Source organism: Miniopterus natalensis, chromosome 3 (genome assembly GCF_054644295.1).
Source record: "Miniopterus natalensis isolate mMinNat1 chromosome 3, mMinNat1.hap1, whole genome shotgun sequence".
NCBI classification, from domain to species: Eukaryota; Metazoa; Chordata; class Mammalia; order Chiroptera; family Miniopteridae; genus Miniopterus; species Miniopterus natalensis.
The window spans coordinates 69,531,139-69,549,341 of NC_142083.1; the positions used below are offsets into that span (position 1 = coordinate 69,531,139).

The window sequence follows — 18,203 nt, forward strand, 5'->3', positions numbered from 1 at the left end:
ATAAGTCCCTTAGCGGTTGAATGTGTAAAGATAGATCCCTGATGAGTTCAACCAAGACTCAGCAGCCCTGTCTCTAAATCCAGGAAATGAAATCAACAGCCAGCATGGGATCTTGTGGTGCCAGGACCCCTTTGCACCCCTATCCTGAGAAGAGCAGCAAAGGAGTTCTTTACCTCAAAAAGTTTAGTAGTCTGGCCAAAATGAAACCAAAGGCTATGTGCATACTAAATAGGTAGGTCACCAACAAACTGATTCATTCATTCAACCCATTTTAACAACTATTGTGACTGCTCTACAATAGTTTTGGCCCTGCTGACAGGTTATCAGATGTGAAAAAGCCAAATGTAAAAGCATGTCTGCTCCAGGACTCCAGATCCCCTAGGTCCTCATGTTGCACATAGATACCATAGATACCCTCTACATCTAAGGACCAACACCTTGCATGTTTTATCAGCTGGGCTAGCAAATTGTATGTATAACAAGACACACAGAAAGTTGTTCTGGTAAAATGCCAGCTTTGTCTGTTGTACATACATTCCCAGTTAACCTTTGTAAGAAATCGACACTTGGCTGCAGACATAATATTATATAAGTCTTTGTTGTTTTTTTAAAAAATGCAAGAGTGCATTTCAAGATAAGTCACATGAGGAAGTTAAACAGCTGAAGCAGTCATCTGTGTGGGCTCCTTGTTCATATAACCGTAGGACCTATTTCTACAGTTTGCATTTCACTAAAATGATAAACTGACGTTCACTTGCCTGAGTGATCCAAGATGCAATAGAACAGCCCTTCATCCAACTGCATGTTAAAGAAACTTAATTTCCTGCTCTCAAAGCTGCCATAAAACTTCTTTTGCTCCATGCTTTTTATTGTTCTTCATTCTTGATTACAGAGCCCAAGAAAGAAAAGCACTTAACAGCCCCAAGCCCCAGATCTAGTGATTTATGCTTTCGTGTAAATGCAGCTTAATGTGGTTCAAAGTTCACACTGATAGTTCCTATTTTAAAACTGAACTGACAAATGAAGAAAGACTTTCTAAGGGAGGAAATTTAAGGGTGAGGGGAACCAATGCTACCTTGTAGTCTTTACTACAACTAAACGATTGTGTGTGATTGGAATAGCTTTCTAGAATTTTTTTTTTTAAACCAAGAAAAATTAAAAACCAGCTATTGCCCTTTTTTTGTTTTGCATGTTTCCCAACAACCTCTAAATTTGTATAGTTAGCTGTAAATTGACTTTAATTTAATGCTACATATATAAACTGAAGAGACAAAGTAGAACAATATTCTCAAACTATTCTTTTATCACTTGATCGACAGCCTACATTAATTCCAAGAGAAACAAATAGAGCTTCAATTGGACGAACAAGAAAATGAAATAAAACAAAAGAGGTGAAGAGTCTGAGAGAGCATCACTTCTCTGATCAGGACACAACGGGACAATGTACAACAGAAGTTACAGGGACAGGACTATGTTGCCACTAGGATTTGGGCCACAACCTGACACACTAATTAAGCCTGTGACTTTGAAGAATCATTTAACCTCATGGAAGCCCATTTTCCTCAACTGGAAAATGTGTTCTTGGCCTTCTAATATTGATGACAAATCCTCTCACAACAGAATTTCTAGACTAAATCCTCACTTCCATATCACTCTGCTTATGAATATATTTGCACACAGATCCTCAGGTACACTCACCCACCATTTGGGATATGTGTGTAATCCCAAAGAGCAAACTCCTTAAGAATCTAGATGGCTTGAGGGGAGAGGCCGCCGTGTCCTGGGCCTAACTAGCAAGTTAACTGTGTTTATTTCCATTAACACAATCCAAATGCAATGAAAAAGTTTAGTTGATGGCATTTACAGAGGGGACATCAGAGCCCTGTCCCCACATGTTGCAAAATGAGAAAGCTAAGGTTCAGAGAGCTTGACTATAAATATGAACTTAATCCTAAACAGTCCCCCAATGTGATTAATAGTCTAAAACCCTTAAACTTGATAGAAAACCTCAATAGGTAACAGAGTTTTAAAGATGACTCTTTGTTATACAAGTGAATTTCTCCTTAGTTTTTCCAAACACTGCACTGGCTTCCTCACAGTAGCTCAAAACTGCCATTCTCATAGGCAGGGATCCACTGGGATTTCAGGAGCTGGAGTGAAGGGCAGAGACCACCCACATGGTCCACTGGGGGTCCCTCATCCCCAGAGGCCACCAGTGGGAGAGGAGGTAGGGAATTAAAAACCATCCCAGAAATGCTTTATTTGGTAGGTACGCTACTTTTAAAAACATTCCAACACAAAAAACTAGGAAAATGTCTGAATTTCTACAATCTCTTAACATAATAATTGAATAATGTGCCATTCCTCATGGCATCAGCTGACAGGACTGAGCCTCCCTTTGGCCTAAGTGACCGGGCAAGGCACCGGCAGCTGAGCTGTGCTCTTCCACTTTCCCCCGAGACAATCACAAAATGTTTTCGGTAGGTCATGCAGCTCAACTTACTGATTCTAGAGGAAAATGTGGCCCCTATTTGTACAGGGCAATAAGTTGTCTCTAGTGGCAGCCCAGGTGAACACGAAAGAGCAGCTTCCTACAAACAGAAACTTTACAGTAAGGGTTCAAAAGACACTCGGAGACAAAAGAGGGGGCGAATAATCCAGAGTGTGGCCAACTCCTTCTGCCTGTGAACGCCCCTGGTGGGAGATGTTCCCCCCCCAAAAGGTTTCAGTTCTCCAGTGTATCTCACGGCGTCTAACACCAAACCACACGTACCATATGTAAAGCAGGATTTTAGAGGGTTTTTAAGAGTTATTTTTGCCTTATACAGAAGATCAACTCCACTGCACCCTAATGTTTCAGGTCACTGATCCCCCTACACTGAACCATAATTTCTTCAACTAATGAAGTTAAGGCAGAGGGTAGCAACAGATAAACTGTAACATATGGTTAACTTAGAAGTATCAAACAGAAATTCTTGATTCTAAGTACAGTAATAATCTCTGCAAAATGGAATTTAAAGAAACCTTTTACATAACAATTTGATGAAATAATCTGCTAATCACAATTTGTCATCATTTCCTCTTACTCTGAGAGCTTTTGGGAGAATCGTGCTATTTTAAGGCCAACTGTGTTTTGCTTTCTTCCTCCCTTCCCCGACTTCCCCATTTCTCCCTGCTGCAGTCTCCTTCCCCACAGGGACTTCCTCAGGTGAGGAGGCGGCTTGGACTTGGTAGGGGTGGATCTCAGGATGTGCTGGGTTCAAGCCCTGACCTTTCCATTCCTGCTGTGTGGGAGCAAGTTACCTGGCTATTCTGGGTCTAAGAAATAGGAGTAAGAATAACATTACCCACATAGGGTCACAGTGAAGACTCAATGAGATAATTCATGCAGAGTGAAGCTTCAGTATAGTGCTCAACTCAGTAAACAATGGCTTAGAAAAGAAAAAGAAAAAAAGTCCCTGGTCTGATATTACAGTTCCCTAACCCTTCACACAAATTTACAAAGCTCCTTTTTATATCCTACTACGTTTAACATAAATCTATAATCCCCTCCAAATGCATGGTTAAGTGCAGTTAAAGTATGTTAAATGTATAAGAAAAAGGGCTTAACCCTGAGAGGCTCAGGCTAGGGAAATACTCCTTTCACACACTGGCATCTGGCAGCTGGTCAGATGAGCCCTACACTTCAAAATCCCCGCCCACTGATCTCCCCTGTACCCCTTTATCATACATGGCTCCCCACAAAGTCTCCTTTTTCTCACCTAAACTCGACCACATATCCACCCAACAAGTAATTTCCACACACCTGCTGTGTGCCAGGCACTATGCAGCCTGCTAGCAAAACAAGAATGGGCAAAACCATGGAACTAATCAAATAAAACTATACAAATACAGCAAAATCACAGCTGTAACTGCAGACAAGCACCCAAGGGGCTGTCCATGGTGGCCTGAGGGCAAACAGCAACATGTAGTGAGTATGCTGCAGTGTCAGTCTCTAGAGCTAGAACCCAGCTGTACCTTTAGTTACAGAACCTTGTGCAAGTCACCTGATCTGTGTGAGACTCAGTGGCTTCATCTGTAAAATGGAAATAAGACCTGGCTAACATGACTACTACATGAGATCATCCAGACAATGTTAGCTCAGGGCCAGGTACACGGCAGCTGTAATAAAATAAAAGCTACTGCTGTTGTCAATATTACTATTATTATTACAAATATACTTGAGACCTGAACTAAAAGGTAATCAATAGGTGTTTGGTCCTACAAGGCCAAATGCTAGGCTTTGCTACATTCAAAGGCAGCTCAAGAGAGGCAGTTATAAATACCTTTCTGGGGAGGACGGCCTAAAATAGTCATAATCAGATATTCCATTAAGAAATCAGTGGGGAGTTAGCAGTCAAATAACACTAATAACTGGAATGAAAGATCAGAATAGAGAATTGGCTGGTTTCAGCAATGGTTCCTTTGTCAAAGCTCTTTTCTGTCATCTTGATGGGACACTGATGTAACCTATTACAGCCCAAAAGAGGAAAGCAGAAAAGCAGCCATCTCCAGTGGAAAAAAAAAAAAAAGACCCATAAGTCTAACAGCTGGTGGTGGCAGCCTGTCAAACCTTGGAAAGTTAATGTCAAGAGCAGACGCGCGGCAGTCTCTCTCTGTTATTTTTGCAAGATTATTCCCAGGTGTTGGTGCACGCTGAGCAGTAGCCTGGCTATTTATCACTCCAGAGAGCCCAAGAGCATGGGAGTGGGGGAGCAGGCAGGGCAGAGAGAGGCGGGGAAGAAAAGGTTATTTATACAGATAGCGGCACTTAGTGTGTGTAATCAGAGGGCTGGGGGGGAAATCTGCAGAGAGATTCTGGCAATATTTTCTCTGTTCACCTTATTTCAAGGGCTCCCTGAGTGCTGATGAGCCAGGGAGGCTCCAAAGCTGGAGTGTTTATTGGTGGCGGCAGCTCCGCATCACTCGGGCGGTGATGGGGTCAGCCAGTGATGGTTTCCAGCACCCAGACACTGACAGCAGAGGAGGCAGAGTCGCCAGGGCCGGGCTGGGGTGCGCCAGCGGGCACTCCTGCTCTGCTCAGGCGCAACAAGGAGGCGGTCAGGAGGCCGGAGGGCAGAGCCTCAGGGACAGATTCGGGCCGCACCCCGCGGCACCCCGGGGCGGGTCTGAACCCTGACGGGGCCTTGCCCCCGGTTTCTTCCATCTGTGGCCACAAATCTCCGCACTCATTTTATCATTAACCCTTCAATCCTGGAGTTCCCAGATCGTCAACAACAACCAGAACGGGAATGGCGTCTTCTTTTGCTCAGTCAATATTTTTACATTCTATGAGCGCGCTGGGGCCTGATTACTTAATGCTCACGTTTTCTCTATAGCCTCGTGTTCGGCTGTTTTATGAGATTGCCCACAGTCACCTCTTTGATTTAAAAAGCATTAGACAGAGACTGCACTTCGTGTAGGGGAAATCACAGCTCTTTAAAGGTGACCACTGCCGCAGTCTCTCACTTTGCATTTTAACCACCCTTTCTGCCTGACGTCACCGCCTCATTAGCAAAGCAAGGGAAGCTCAAAAAACCATTTCCTTAAGCACTGATCTTTTCCCCATCCCTGAAAGCCAAACCTAAAACAACAGTATTGGTCATTCCTAATTGTGTCTTTCCTAAATGCAGCGGCTATTTTCCCCTTCAGGACCATGATCAAAGCGACGTGAGCTCTACATCTTGCTTTGAAAACAACACAGGCAAATCCTCACTAAGGGTTCACTGTGCACCAGGCCCCACACATTTCCTATGTCTTCTAACTCTCACAACATCCCATTTTATAGAGACAGAAACTAAAAATCTCAGATAACGTGCAACTTATCGAAGGAGCTGAAATTCAAGGCCAAACCCCTCTGAGTTCAAAGTGCATGGGGCTTTCTTATAAAAATAGTACCAACATCGGCAGCTACTGTTCAACACATGTACCACAGGAGGGGTTAGGTTATGCTGTGCACTCTTTCATTCAATCTTCACAAGATTGCCAGTAAAGTACCTTACAGATGAGAAATAGGAAAGTAACTTTAAAAGGTCATTTAGGGCCAGGGCCGAGCCAGAATTTGAACCCACACTGATGCACAGCAAAAGCAAACTCTTCTAAATGTAAAACAGAACACAGGTTGGAAAGAAACCTTCCTCCCAACGTAAGTTTTTGACCCTTTTCTATACTTTAGAAGCTACGCACACCTGTGTGCATAGTTCAGAACCGTGCATCTCAAGCGTCCAAGCAAATACTGCAATCCCTTCAGAAGCCTCGCTTACAAGCCTCACTGAAACCCAAGCTCAGGTTTGTTTTGTTGTGACTGTTTTACGTCATCCAATTCTAAAAGCAACAACTATGGACGATGACTGGGAATTACACTGTTATTTTCATTTTCTCATCCCCAGGTGTGAAGACCAGAGACTGCCTTAAATAAAAAGCAGAAAGGTTTAGCTGCTCAAGTGCTTTTAAAGGCTTAGCCTTTTGACCTGGTAGAGCTCAGCCTGGGGATGGACGGGGGCTCTGGCCTCAAGGCCAGTAGGTCCGAGACAAATGCTTCCATTTCCAGCCGGGACTCCAGCCACCCCGAAATCATGGAAGGCCCACCCTGGGGGCCCTGCGGTGCTGCTTGGGCAGGCGGCCGAGGGAGCTCACTCACAGTTAGTGTATCGCTCCAGCAGTGGCCCTACAGTGCAGGTCACAAAGCTGAGGCCCAGACAGGCCAAGCGCAGGTGTAAAATATACTCTACACAGCAGTGACTATTTTTAACATCATCCTCTAACAGTGACAGTTTTTCACAGCACAAGAAAGGGTACTGAGTATGTAAAGACAGAGTTTGATGAAACTACTCCACTCAGTGTCTTCAGTTTATTGGCTGTTTTGAAGCCAAACCAAATTCTCCCCTAGAAGGCCCTCAATTGTGTGCAGTGTTCCACACGAAAGTGCCACGGTTGGAGGTGGAGGGGACATTTCCACCAGCCACATCAGTGATCACATACTTAGCCTCATTTGTGTTCTCTGGGGGGGAAACAAAACTGTCTTATTGCTGAGCCACAGACTGTTCATCTGCTTCAAAAGTGCCGCTGACATGTTCCAGGGCGCAGGGAGCTAGGTGTACTTTAAATAGCAGCAGTAAATGATCCGTGTTCTCTATCTTGTTCGTAAGGGTTGTCTGATTTCCTCTCATCCCGCCTACTCCCAAAGACACTTGAAAAACAAAAACAAGCCACAAATAAAAGAGACTGTCATAAAAGTACTAAAAACCTCCGTCTTCTTGGATGTATCCTTTCCACGAGCCCCTTTATTTTGCACAAAGGGGAATTCCTGAAAAGCTTCATACAAATCCCATTTCTGTCCATTAGATCTGGTCCCCAAACCTTAAGAGGGAAACTTTTAAAAAAGAAGCTCAACAGTAAAACTCTAGATTCCTAACCATGGATTTTGCTTAACATGGGTGCACTGATACAAATCCATGTCAAAACCTCTGAATATTGGGTATCTTAGTAGATTCTGGCCATCAATACACTGCTGGTCTTTGCATGACCCTAAATTTCTCCCGAAACTAGGAAAAGATTGGAGGCCTCTCATCCTCACTCTTCTGGACACGGACATTATTTTTTCTTTATCTTTATTGTTGAAAATATTACAGATGTCCTTTTTCCCCCGCACTGACCCTCTCCACCCCGCAGCCGCGCCCCCCCCCCCCCGGACCTTCCCCACACTATTGTCTGTGTCCATGGGTTTATGCTTATATGCATATAAGTTCTTTGATTAATCTCCCCCCCCCCCCACTGAAATATATCAGACTGCTCCTAGTTCTATGTCTCTGGATCTATTTTGTTTGCTACTTTATTTTGTTCATTAGATTCCACATATAAGTGCAATCATATGATACTTGTCTTTCTCTGACTGGCTTATTTCACTTAACATAATACTCTCCAGGTCCATCCATGTTGGACACAGACATTGTTTTAAGAAGGGAGAGTGGAGGCAGAGGGAGTAAAGAAAAGTCTGTCGCAAGGGGAAGGGGGTGGGGGTAGGGGAATCACCTTATTCCTAATCATCTCTACTAATAGCACTTCTTTACCTTATACTATGAAATCTCACTTGCAACCACCTAAAAGGAGTATTTTAGACATCTGAATTATCAACACATGCTGGTCCTACAGATAACAAAGAAGTGCCTGAGTCACACTGTGTGGGAACCAAGCTGGTACCTTGGAAAGGGGCAAAAACCTGCTTCCCCCAAGCATGGTGGGCCAGCCACCGAAGGAGGCAATTTTGCCCCCCTGCCTGCACACTATCTTGGTACCATTCGCTCTCCTCTCTGCCAAATCTAAACATTCCTCACCTAAGTGCATGTCTAAGAGGCTCAGCATGAACACCTTGTCCCTCTTCCCTCCAGACCTCCCAAATGCGGATTCTAAGTACTGATTAATCTCAATAAATTAAAGAAAGCTTTGAAATTTTAATTTCATAGCAAATCAAACAACTCAGTAAAGATCTCCAAAGTTTATCACAGAGAAAAAGGTTACAGAGGGAGATAAAATCATAGAGCTCCGGTCCTACAGGTATCTGCATACCTATTTCCAAGGACACCGTAGAGACATATTAATTCTTATTACAAGTCTATGAAAGGAAAGGGCAAGCCTTCTCATCTGACTTTGGAAACTGAGGAAACTGAGGTCTTAAGAGAAAAATCGCCTCTCAGGGTCATAGATAGATATCCTTGCAGGAACATCATGACCTCTACCAAGTTCTGTACCATAACTCAAACTTTTAAAAGTTTCTTCTCATAACCCCCCTTCCCCCACAAAAAAAGAGCTGCTCATGGGTCCAGAATTCTGTTTTCCCTCCTGAGAACAGAGCAGGCTACAAAGCCCAATACAGGTCATTCTCTAGGGAGAACCCCTCCTCTAACAGTTTCTTATGCATCCTTTCAGAAATTGTATACACAAAAACATGCAGGGGGGATCGCTTTTCATTTTACACCTTCTGTGCTGCGTGAGTTTTAACATGAACATGTACTACTTTCGTTATGTTTTTAAAAACTAATTTTTAATTAAAAGATGCTAAACCATTCCACTTTAGAATAAAAGTAACCAAATGCTAATGCAGAAAGGAGAAGGCACAGGATTAAGGCTATTACCCGGACTCCTCACGCAGAGGTCCTGAAATCAACAAGCCGACGGCGGTACAAGGACCCAGTGTGTGTGACGGGGACAGTGTACCGATCCCAGGCCCTCCCCTGCATAAGGGCCGCCGCTTAAAGCTGCCTCACCATGGGAAGTCGTCTCATCATCCAACAAATTTTTGCCAGGTGCCAAGAGGTGCCAAGCATTGCCTCAGGAGCTGTGGAGGGGCCGGAGGTACCAGAGGGGACTAGCGGTGGCCGCAGAGCAGCCTGTGGTCAGGGCTGAGGCCGTCAGTTAGGCCCAGGGCATTGTGGGAGCCCCGGGGTGGGGCGGGGAGGGTGCTAGAAGGAGACCCAGAAGGTGCAGGATGGAACCTGGGGAAGGGAAGGGGGTGCAGGCAGAGCTGAGTCACTGGGGACAGGAGTCCAACACGCCCGGGCTTAGGGATAAGAGGGAGAGCTGAGGCTACCGAATAAGGGACTCAGAAGAGCCCAGGCCAGGCTAAGAGTACGGGGGTCACTGGGAAGCGAGGACAGAGCCTGAGGAGGTTCCAGCAGGGGCCTGGGAGGATGGGCTGGCTCGCTTGGTAGGGAGCACACAGGCGGGGCCGGGAGAGGAGAGGAGGGAGTGAGGGTGGGGAAGGAGGGCAGTTGGGAAGCTGCTGCAGTCATCCTGGAGGAGGTGGCCCCTGCGGCGGGGTGGGGACAGAGGGCTCTCAGCAAGGGCGGGGGAGGAAGGCAAACTCCGAGAGGAGTCCCAGGGTTCTGTTTCAGTTGGTGAGGGCATCATTCCCAGGGTCAGGGACAGTGGGCGGACGGTCATCTGTAGGGAGATGTATCAGGCAGGGGGCATGAACTGTGTGGAACTCAAGAGAATTATCTAGACTAGAGGGGGTTCACTGGCACAGAGAAAGTGGCGAAGCCAAAGAAGCGGATGAGACAGCTCAGGGAAAATGTAAAGGGTATGAAGAGAAAGGGCAGAGCCCTGCAGGTCCCGACACCGCTGAGGCAGAAAGGGGAGGAGTGGCTACTGAGGTCACAGCAAACCAGGAGAGAGCGGAGTCCCTGAAGCCAGAGGAGAGAGGCTCTAAGATCAGAGGGGTCTGGTGTCCAACACCCCAGGGAAGTCGGGAAAACAGTGCCCTGAAGAGCTCCACCCCTGAGGTGCTGGCCTAGGGCCCCTCCCTCCCCTCTACCTGCCAAAAGAGCAAGTTTTTTAAAAGCTAATCATTCCTCATATAACCCTTGATTTCGCTCGAACAGCCACTGGCAGCCCCATGGCGTGGCCCCTATACCTCCCTGGAATGTCCTGTTTCCATTTAGGAGATGAAATCACGATTCAACAGCACGGCTGCAGCCGGCTCTTCACTTAGCTGGCCTGATCTTTGAGAGCCCGGACTCCACCCGCAAGCCTGCTCCCTCCACCTTTTCAGGTCGCAGGCAACCGAGAAGGAAAAGAGGCCTCGCCGCAGGAGGCTGCACCACAATCCAGCGGGTATCCCCATTCAAACGGACCCACCCGACCTTGTCCCTCCCAGGGTGATGCCCTGTGGCGTCCAAGGCACCTCCCCTGGAGAATCACTGCGGGCCCTGGACAGAGAGAAACGTGCTCTGCTTCCCTTCTCCCTGTTCTCATACCTTTAAAACGATGTTCCCTCCTTCCCTAGGTTCCTGCTCCCAGGCTACAGATCCCATTTCCTCCCGATGTGAACACCTCCCCTTTCCAGTCTCGGAGCAGTGAGCCTTACGGAGGAAGAACAGGGAGGGCAGTTGACCCTGTCACGATGCCTTTTACTCCACAGTCTCGTTCAAGGGTCGGCAAATGAGGGTCTGTCGGCCACATCGGCCCACTGCCAATTTTTTGTACAGCCCACAAGCTAAGAATGTTTTTCACAAATGAATTTTTACAATCGACTTAATGATAGCTCCACTAACTGTGATCCCATATTAAGCGAAATGTTATTTCCACCCCCCATAAAGAGAGTTCCATTCTTCTCGTTAGAAGACCTGTATTACAAACAAATTGTACTCAATTACTATCATTAGGTTTTAATTTTCATCAATTAAAAAAATCTGTAGAAGTTGTTTTCTCTCTTTCATTATGTCAGTGCTTACGTAATATCCTTGTTGCATCTGGGCCCACAAAGCTTAAAATATTTCCTACTGGCTCTTGACAGAAAGAGCTTGATGACCCTTGGTCTACTTAGTGGCAGTTGGCCTTTGAACAACATCGGTTTGAACTGTGCAGGTTCACCTAAGGTTTATTCAATAAATACTGTAAATGTATTTTCTCTTATGATTTTCTCAATAACTTTTTCTTTTCTCTAGCTTACTTTTGTAAGAATACAGTATATAATACATATAACATATAAAATGTGTGTTGACTATGTTATCCGTAAGGCTTTGGGTCAACAGTAGGCTATTAGTAGTTAAGTTGTAGGGCATTCAAAGTTTATAGGCAGATTTTTTTTAACTTTTTAAAAACATGTTTTTATTGATTTGAGAGAGATAAAACCATCGATGTGAGAGAAAAACATTGATAGGCAGACTTTTGACTGCGCAGAGGGGTTGGCACCCCTAACCCTATGTTGTTCAAGAGGCAACTCTTTCTTTTTTTTCCTTTTTATTGAATTTATTGGGGTGACACTGGTTAACAACATTACACAGGTTTCAGGTGCAGAATTCCCCAACACATCACCTGTACATTGTACTGTGTGTCCACCACCCCAAGGCAAGTCTCCTCCCATCACCATTTATCCCCCTTGTACCCTCGCCACCTCCCCCGCTGCAGCTCTCCTTTCAATAGCTCACTTAGGTCCACCCTGGACTCTAGTGTAAGGTGGTGGAGAGGAGAAGGGAGAGGGGGTGGGGGAGGAGTGTTGGAAGAGCACAGGAAGAAAGGGGAACAAGGGGGGGGGACAAGTACATGGGATAAGAAGCACACACATCTGCTTCTGAATGAGGGAAGAGGAAAATAATTACTGTACCCACTGCTTTTTAGCTTCCCCAATAAACCCCAGGAATGATAACACAGAAAAGAGACACAAGGAGGCATATTTCAATTCTAACTTAAAACATTCAATAAATATCTACTGCACATCTCTTTATAATGCCAGCCTTTGTGCTTGGCACTAATGTAATGATAAGACAGACAAGGCCCCTGCCTGCACAGCGCTTACACACAAGTAAAATTAAAACAACAAAACTATTTTCAACAAATTACACCTTTCTACTCCTATAAGAACAGACGAAACCCATCCTGTGTAACTGAAAGGTGTTTTTTATGACATGTTAATCTTGAAAACCAGGATAGTTTAATTTCCTTATAAGTAAATGCATTAGATGAAATAATTGATGTTCTCAAACACATTTTGTTGGAGACCAGAAATGAATCCAGCAATCAGCAATCCTGGACACCTGGAGTTTTCACCCACAGGTCTAGTCATGAATGGGACAACTAAGACCATCAGTCCCAGAAGCTCCTTCTCAGAGAAAAATGACAGGCAGGTCAATGTCTCAGGCCAAGTGTTCCAGCAATGCTTTTGAACTGGGTACCAGAGTGTAAAAAATAAGAATGTAGTCTCTGTGTTTGACTGTCAGATCATTCCCTTACTAGCTACACAATCTTAAATTTTTACTTTTCTAAGCCTCAGTTTCCTTACCTACAGTGGGGATTAGCGATTTGTATTTAATGTAACAGACACATCAAATGAGTTAATCTACATAAAGCCCTTACTATCCCAACAATATATTAGGTGTTCAACAAAAGTTAGCTATGACCGTCATCTCCAGCATGTACTGTGCCCACCCACCTAAACAGCGCATTTACAGGCCTTATTTAACTTGTCATATGGCTAAACCAACACATTAAAAACATGCTACTATGATCTCTGAAAACCAAAGAATGGTTTTCAAATGAAATGGAAAACTTCACAATATCTAGATCTATAACTGAACGTAAGTTATTTAGAATCAAGTACAGAGCAAGATTTTATTTGGGAGACACAGTAATTCTTCCACTTCAAGAAGCCAGTGTCCTGGGAGACACCCCGGCCTAAGAATGAGGTAGAGATCTTCCAGTGTCAGCATCTGTAAAATGGCATTAAGAATGCTAGCCTTAGCTATTTCATAGGGGTTACTTAAAGAATTAAAGTAAACTATGAAAATGGTCTCAAAAGAATGCACAAAAGTGAATATGATTATTTTCACTGGGATATACAGTCATTAATCCATTTTAGTTATTTACTCTTTAGAGTCGAAAAGGAATAAGGGCTTAATGAGGGTGGGAGATGGGCCACAATCTCTTAGCACCCCTAGTTCCAGAATATTTTACTTTACTGTCTTGTTTCAGAATAGATTTTAGATGATATCACAAATGATTAAGACTAATACTAGAGGCAATTCACCCAATCTCATACTTATCAAATAATACCTGCTCTAAATCTTGGTCACACAGAACAGTAAGAGATCAGCTCCAGAATAAACAGGTGGACATTATAACCAGTCCAACATTTCTCAACCAATAAATAAGAAATTTTGTATGACGTAGCCAAAAAAAAGCAGATGATAGACATATTCTATATACTAACATCAAACTAAAAGCGCCCTGTGGGCAATAGTTTCCATGCTTATATTAAAATATATATTTCTATTATGCCTCCCTTAATATTACAGGAATTTCCAGTTAGTTGATAAACACCTGCAAACAGTGTTAGCATTAGACTAAGCTAAATTTAAATTAAGTTCATTTGAATCAAGATTTAAATCATCAGTCAAGAAGAACTGGTATCTTTTTAAAATTGAAGAATGCATACTTATTTTTGCCATGATGGTAATAAATTTCATAAAACTCATATATACATATTTTACTTTTGTAAACAAAATATTATTTAAAGATGGCAAAAAAATCTTTTAAAACATCCCTTTTTTCTTACTTCTAATAGTACTATCCAGCCTTTCCATATGCACATATTTTATATAATCAAAACCATACTCAATCTTTTAATAGGTTTTTTCATATTTTATAGCTACATTAGAAACTCTAATATAGTTGCTTTATATATCAAAACTAAATGAAGAATCCATTTACATCACTGAAAGACTATCTTCTCTTAAGTTAATCATGAATATTTTTCCATGGTGCATTAAAATCCAATAACCAGAACCAAAATAACTCACATTTAAATTGTTTTGTTTAATAAAAAAAAAAGGGCGGGGGGAGGTATTTCCTTCAACCACAAATCATTTTAAGATAAGCAGCTTGGTTAAGTACCTTTGGTTTCAATGCTAATATGTATCAATAAATATTTATTACTTGATTATAGTGCTTATTTCAATTACAGCCCTAAAATTTACTAGGGGAAAAAGAGTGCTCATGTCAGAGCCACTGTTAGGCAGCTAAGGAATAAATCTGGCACCTAGAAGTGAGGATACAAGTAAGCTAAACTGGAAAAAATAGTTTTATGTATGTAAAATACCAAATATTATATAAAAGGCACATCTATCAAGCATTTGTTTTAATTAGCAACTTTATGTCTTTAATAAAAACTGGGAAGCACTACAAGATCTGATGTAACTTCTGTTCTGTTTGGGGGGGTGGAGTGGGGAAGGGGAAATTCGTTTCAGGTAGCTTTGGTGTTCTTATATTCTCATATTCTAGAACTCTAGTAACTCCTAACTATAACAATTTATCAACAAAACCCCAACTCTCAAATCTTTGCCACATAATTTCATTCTAAATAAAAGTTGTATATTTTGATAAAGTATTTAACCTCTGATATACCTTGAAATACTAATGTCTCTTAAAAGCAATGTGATTTTTTAAACCCAGTAAAATATTCCATTTCTTAAAATCAAATAGGATATAACCACTTCTTTGATATCTAATATTTGACCTAGAAAATAAATAAGTAAAGATAAATTAACTCATGTTAGCAAAAAGACTGAGGGGCTCTGGAATAACACAGCCCAAGGATATGCAAAGATACTCAAGGAGAGCAGCAGAATGACTTCAGAAATTATTTTCTCTTTTTTGATTGTTTTATAGATGAGGAGTTTAGAGTAGAATAAAGGCCCAAGACTCAGCGTTCCCAATTGAAGCCCACCATGCATATGCAATGTGCAACCTGGTCTCAGCTCTGCAGTGCCCAGAGTTCTAGGCAGATGGATGTATCCTTAGCCAACGAAGTGTCCCCATATGGGCACTGAAGGAGGACAACAGATATGATTTCCAGGGCCATTACCCCCTCCTCTTGTAAAACTTTGCTTCCCTCGCCTTCTACAAAGTGGAGTCACACCTGATGCTTGAGGTCAGCACTCACTATGACCTAAAGGTTAGTGCAAATTCACAGTCCTAGATGGCCAGTCCCAGCCACGTCACAATCTGAGTCCAGGCCCACCCTCTGAGAACTTCCTCCCTGGTGGCCTCCTCTCTTCTTTCCGAGTGGCCTGGCCTCACCCCATTCACCTAGGCGTGAGTGGCAAAGGCTAAAATAGGACCTGCCCCCCCAACCTGCCCACCCGCCCATGGAGAGCAGGTCATCTTTCTCTGCCTATCATCTCCAAGTGCCTTGTTAGAGGAATAAAAACATTCTCTTTCACAAGCGTTAGAAAGTCTAATATTTTGTCAAACAGAAATGAAAAATAAACCTAATCTAAGCTGTCAAAGAATCATGAAATGCCTCTGGCAGTTCTATCAAAGTATGTAGACATGTACGGACTCTTTGAAGAAATGAAACTGCACTTTATCAAATGTGATTTATAAGCAACACTGATGTAGCTGGTAGATAACACTGCTGTCTAATCATTAGTAGTCAGACAACAGCCATGTGAACACATCAATTATGGGCCACTGCCAACAGCCCTTGAGATCGTGGAGATTAACAGCCAATCCTCTGTTCTACAAGCTCACATCAAAAAGAATATTAATAAGAGGAGGGGCGATGTGAAAGCTTGTCAGAGTAATTCAGCCACTAAAACAAGGCATTTTTCCCCCTCTCCTCTGTTGAGTTGGCCCAAGGAAGAAGCTGGCATCAGCTACAAAGTGCAATGCTGCCAATTTCTTGGAAAATGTTTTTCACTAACATATGGGAACTTGTAAGGGTCTGCAAAACTGCTATTTGGTAAAGAAAGACAGGCAAGCCTCTTTCATATCCCTTTTTTAACGCTGGAATGAAAATGATGAAGTCATTATTGAATTATTTTTAAATTACTATACATTGGCTTTTTCTCTACCCTGGAAATCAGAAATTTTGTAAAACCTCACGTTTCTTATATTTCCACCATCCACGAAAATTTAATTAATGAAAGTACTGACGGGCACATTGAGTTTCTTCGAATCAACATGGTTCTTTTCAACGTGGAACAAAAATCAAAATTCGTGCTCTCTAACCTTAAGTACTTAAATTCCTTCTTTCCAACCATCTCAGGAAGACAGATATAAATCGCACTGATATTTCTACAATTAGGATTAAATCAGCTCTCACGGCCCATACATAGAAAGCATTTGCAGAGATATATGCCACAGGCACCACATTTATTTCTGTTATATCAGTACTTAACATATATATCAGTGAGGACTGCTATATTTTTGTAAATGATCAGACTAAACCAAGCAGCTGGCACTAATGGTTTAGTGGGGTTCCAGCAGGTTCCCTAATACATGAACATAAGCCACACTACAAAATGCACGGCCTGGGTTTCCCCTGCTGACACTTAGAGATCTCTTTGAATTTTTATCTGTAGAATGCTATATTTACAGAGTATCCTCCTAATATTTCATTTGTTGTCCATCATTTCAAAACCAGCATGGGGTAGTGAGGAAAACATTAAGAGAGGGAAAAGAAGCATGGGGTTCCCGTTGCTTCTCAGCGGTCAAGCTGTGTGGCCCCTGTGTCAGTCACTTAATTCAAGGGCTTGCTGACAAGCAATTGTTGAATCAAAGATTCTTTACCTGGAGTCCAAAGTCTTTGTGGAGTCTGAGAAACCATGTAATTATGGAAGCAAAGGTTTATGTGTTTGTAATAGGTACACTTTCTGCCTCCCACACCTCCAAGAGAAAAAGCATATAGCTGCTCAATAAAATCCTAACCTAAAGTTAGAAGCATGGACCTGGTAGTAGAGTCAAGGGCAAGAGCCGTGTTTCTCTTTCACTGTGCTGCATACTCAATACACGTTTGCAAAGCAGAGGTTCTGCATTAGTTCTACACCTCGGTTTCTTCACCAGTAAAACCAGAGCAATAACAAGCTCTCTGACAACCTTCGAAGGCCTAAGTGAAAATCAGCAGGATATGACTTCAGAAATACTTACACATAATGTATAGTGTTGCTGAATTCAGCAAACACTCCTGGGCAACTAGATGCTAGGTGTTGTACAAAGATCAGTTATTACTGATTGCATTTTTTATATTAAAAAGGAAACAGAACTCACAGTAAATAACTAATCTGGGAAACTTACTGGGGGCTGGAGGGAGAACTCAAAAGGAAATTATTTTCAGGCTTTGCCGATGCCCTGCTAGCAGCCCCCTCCAAAAGACGTTAGGAGTTCTCATTAACGGGCACCGTCATCATTATCTTTTATAATACATCTGATTTTTAGATTTCTCTTCCAGCAAAATCTCTCTTAATGTCAGAAAAGCACACGAGTTGCCCGAGACTCTGAAAGACCACAATCGTGCCCCAGCTATCAAACAGCAAGCACTCACTCAGGTGAAAAAGACTTTCACAATAAACACATATAGTTTCAATCTATTAAATGTATATTGGCAAGTGTATTTTTTGTTTGAAAAAAATATATTTTAATAACATGCTGAGTTTAATGAGCCACTTCAAGGTAAAAAAATCAAACACTGTTCTATTTAACAACAGTTGTGACTATTAATGACATATGATTGTAATCAATGATTATAGACCGAAGCTGTCAGAATGGGCTCTGTTCCAAATGCTTTTACAAATTTTGCCAAAGATGAAGGGGCCAAATTCCAACCCTGGGTTCCTAAGATCTTATTACACTCCCAACTCCTGAGCTGGTTCTTTTTTTTTTTTTTTTAC

At 42.7% G+C, this 18,203-nt stretch overlaps 1 protein-coding gene across 4 annotated transcripts in view; it reads right to left on the reverse strand.

Annotated features, from left to right (window-relative positions):
- Window positions 1-18,203, reverse strand: part of ZNF608 (zinc finger protein 608) — a 103,106-nt gene that overhangs the window by 57,012 nt on the left and 27,891 nt on the right. The window lies entirely within an intron of this gene.